Genomic DNA, 4,337 nt, shown 5'->3' with positions numbered 1-4,337 from the left:
AATCAACTTGGGTAATTGAATTAATTAACCGGAGTCAAGTTTTCTTAACCCAACACTATTGAACTTAGGCTTTTTGGGTTAAGTGTGTCTCTATATGTTATATTAACCACTCAAGGAGTCTCCCCAAGGTGTTTATCTCCCTAACATAGTTTCTTTTGAGTGACTTTCACAATTACACCATGTAACAATTTATATCACAAACCTTTTAGTTACTAAATTTGACCCTCATAAGATTTTGAATAAAATGAAATCATGGAGATTTTTATATCAATGCACATTAACAATTTCTTTTCAATCCAAATTTTTGGAGCTCAAGATATAACAATTGAAAATTTTGTAAAACTAAATTGTGCAAATTGAAAATTGTCCACAAAATACAATACCCGTTAATTTGAATAGAACATTAACGATTTTATATTAATTCAAATTTTAAGAGGTAAAAACATAACAGTTGGAAGTTTATGAACTAATTAAAATGTGATAAATCACATGAGCTAAATTGGAATTTTTCCATTAAACAAATAAAAAATTAAAAGAAAACTAGAGGAGTCAAACTCAACTTATTAACTTAAATTTAAAACGCTACACTTTTTTTTTTTTGAATGGAAAAATTTTATTAAAGCATTACACCAATGCTGAATGTTCAGCCTCATTACAAATTATATTATCAAAGATTCAAAAGGTTGAGGACTAGAAAAAACATCAAAAGAACCTATTACGCACACTTGTTCCTACAATAACATGCTCTCCCACTTCTTAAATTTCATACATATGGTATCCACATATATATATATATATATATATATATATATATTCTAGTTTACTTTTTTTTTTTCCTCAAATTATTTTGCTACAAAGAAAGAAAGCCTGATCACACGTCCACTGATGGTAAACTAAGATTAGCCGGTGGGGTCTCAATGTTAGGCTCAATCTTCCTCATCATATATGCATGCTTAATAGATTGATCATCTTCATCATGGTAAGCATAAGCAAAACCACCATGCCTTGTCATATCCATGCCTGCCACCTCATCATCCCTTGACACCCTTAACAACTTCATTTTATTAAGCAAATAAAATAGCAGTCCCATTGTGGCCGTGACCCACCTTGACTCCACCAATATTTGTACAATTTGTGCTGCCAATAGCTTCCCTCCACCTCCCATAAACAACCCGTATGGTCTACCGAGTTGACCCGGATACACCTCATTCACATACGACGTCGTTGCAAACAATCCCGTGAATAAAACCCCCCACGCACCACACCCACCATGTAATTGTGCTGCCTCTAGTGGGTCATCATATTTTAACTTCTCTGCAAGCTTGTTGCACCCAATCAAAACCCAAGATGCCACAAAGCCACATATGATTGCTGCCCAAGGTTCCACCACTGAACACCCTGAGGTGATTGCAGCAAATCCCGCTAGTAGACCATTACAAACGTCTAGCACATTCCAATGACCCACCAATAAGCGTTTGCTAAACAAGGTTGTAAGGGCAGATGTGCAACCAGCCAATGTTGTGGTGACAGCTGTCCTCCCAATGGCACTCCATTGGCCGTAATAAGACCCACCATCACCATATCTTTTTGCTATCGTGAGAAATGAACCGGGGTTGAACCCATACCAACCAAACCATAACAAGAATGAACCGAGCACGACTAGAGACGCGCTATGGCCACGTAAAACCACAGACCGGTCCGCTTGGTCAAATCGGCCAACTCGTGGGCCTTCAATAAACGCACCCCATAAGCCCGCTATGCCACCAACCATGTGAACCACTCCTGAACCGGCAAAGTCGAGTTGGGCTGGCCCAGCCGTCACTAGACCAAAACCAATGTGAAACTATAGGGTAAACAAAACCGGTTAAAAAGGAAGAGTAAATTAGATAAGCCACAAATTGGGTTCTCTCAGCAATGGACCCACTAGTAATTCCAGCAGCTGCTATTGCAAAGGCCCATTGGTAAAGAAAAAAGCTATAGTCTCCAGTGGGCTTAGGATAGCTAGTCTGTTAGACCAAAGAAGTGGCGGCCAATAAATCCATTAGAGGGAGAACCGAAAGCAAAGCCAAAGCCGAAGAGATAGTAAGAAAGGCCACCAGCTGCAGCGTCAAGAACATTGGTGAGCATGATGTTCATGGTGTTTTTGGCACGGACAGATCCAGCACATAGCATGGCAAAGCCAAGTTGCATGGCGAACACAAGGTAAGCAGAGAAGAGGAGGTATGTGTTGTCTATGGCATAGGTTGTGTCACTAAGCTTGTTGGCTATGGTGTCAAAGCGAGTACAGAGGTAATTGGCCACGGCAGTGGCGTTGGCAGTGTTAGAGCTGAAAAGGGGTGCGAGGTCTGAGGCTGAGCAGCTTAAGGAAGCCATGGAAAGTTTGTTTCTTCTTAGCTGAGAGAGAGACTAATGCAACAAAGAAGTGAAGGAATACTGGAATAGATACTTTGGAATTCTATTTATAGACCAAAGGGATAGAGAGGTCTTATAATATAAGGTGAAAAGGAGGTTTTCTTATATTCTCATTTTCATTTTCTATTATAAAGGAAAGGAATCTATAGTCTAAGTTGTAATTTCCAAATCAAGATTTTTTTATAATCAAACCTAGATAAATTATGTCATCGGAATAAGGAAAAAAAATTTCCTTCACGACTGCGTGCACGATTTTTAAAAAAAAAAAATTAAATATATATATATATATATATAAAATATAGTAATTAAGTCTTGGACTGTTTCTCAAATAAAAAAAGTCTTGGACTAAGATGGAAAGGAACCAATTAATCCTCTAGTCAAAAAGCTTGCGATATTGACATATTGTCATCTTGCATCTTACCAAGAAAACTAGTCGCCAACCCGTGCGATGCACAGGATTCTTTAAAAAGAAAAAAACAATATTGCAATTATCATTTGCTACACTAAATCAAAATGTCTCAAGACTCACTAATCAAATAATACAACTAAATGGAGAAGACCCAAGCATAACATAAAATCTTCACTAATTCAAATATTAAACATTGTCAAACCTAGTACATGCTTGTGCCCAATAAAAAATTATAAAGACAAATAAGGAATAAAGAAATCTTGTATATCAGCTCCATAAAAATACATACATGCCAAAAATATTAATACCACTACCATAGGTCCATTGGCAATGAAGTTATTTTCATAGTTACATATATACTGTGAATAAATAAATAAACAAATTGCAATAATGATTGCAATCTTATTTTCATAATAAATAAATAGAATATAGTTACCAATGTCAAATTCTTTTGCTATGACTCAAAAAGAGTAGAAAAAGAACATAATACAACAAATCTACATTATATAGAAGAGTACATCATATATTTATTCAACATAAAACATAGAGTTTTATAAATCAAGAAAAGGGATTGCTTCCCACAAGGGCCACAACATTCTGCATAACAATCTACAGGAAAATCAAAAGATTCCATCAGCAAATTTCTCAAAATATAAAACTACATAAGCAATAAATTCTTTGAAAGTTTTAATAAAGAGAATTATACTTCAGTTTATGAGGTTATGAGGTTAAAAGAAGTACAATTCATGCATTAAAAGATTGATTATGAGGTTAAAAGATTACGTGAACAAAAAATGCATTTATTTAAAACTATGATTGCCAACACTAACAGAGAACAAACATCTGAGAGTATAGCTCTCCCAGGCATTCTATCAAACCCCTATTAGGAATCTCAAACAACTATATTAACCAACCCCAACCTTCCAAAAAAAAAATTCCCACAAAAACACAAATATTTTAGTCATATATGTAGCAATACCCAGAAAAAGAAAATTTAATTTTTGGGGTTATACCATCCTCCTTTCCTCTCATCCTAATAATTCCAATTCTCCAACACTACCAACCATGGACGGCTAAATAAAAACAAATCTCAAGAAACAAAAAACAATTACCAGCAGACCATGAACGGCTAAATAAAAACAAATCTCAAGAAAAACCCAAAACCTTAATCATAATGTCCAAATTTTTAAAACAAAAAAACAATTATCAACAGACCATGAACGGCTAAATAAAAACAAATCTCAAGAAAAACCCAAAACCTAAATCATAATGTCCAAATTTTTAAAATAAAAAACAATTACCAGCAGCCCATTAACGGCTAAATAAAAACAAATCTCAAGAAAAACCCAAAACCTTAATCATAATGTCCAAATTTTTAAAACAAAAAATAATTACCAGCAGACCATGAACGGCTAAATAAAAATAAATCTCAAGAAAAATCCAAAACCTAAATCATAATGTCCAAATTTTTTAAAACAAAAAACAATTACCAGTAGACATATAAACCATGCTATTT

General features: G+C 34.7%; 1 pseudogene; it reads right to left on the bottom strand.

Moving 5' to 3' along the window:
• Positions 1–871: 871 nt before the first annotated feature.
• Positions 872–2,373, bottom strand: LOC115982039 (annotated as a pseudogene).
• Positions 2,374–4,337: the final 1,964 nt, after the last annotated feature.

The sequence above is a fragment of the Quercus lobata genome, chromosome 3, assembly GCF_001633185.2.
Source record: "Quercus lobata isolate SW786 chromosome 3, ValleyOak3.0 Primary Assembly, whole genome shotgun sequence".
In the NCBI taxonomy this organism is placed as follows: domain Eukaryota; kingdom Viridiplantae; phylum Streptophyta; class Magnoliopsida; order Fagales; family Fagaceae; genus Quercus; species Quercus lobata.
Note: the sequence above shows the minus strand (reverse complement) of the source record. Positions and strands in the feature narration are given on the sequence as shown.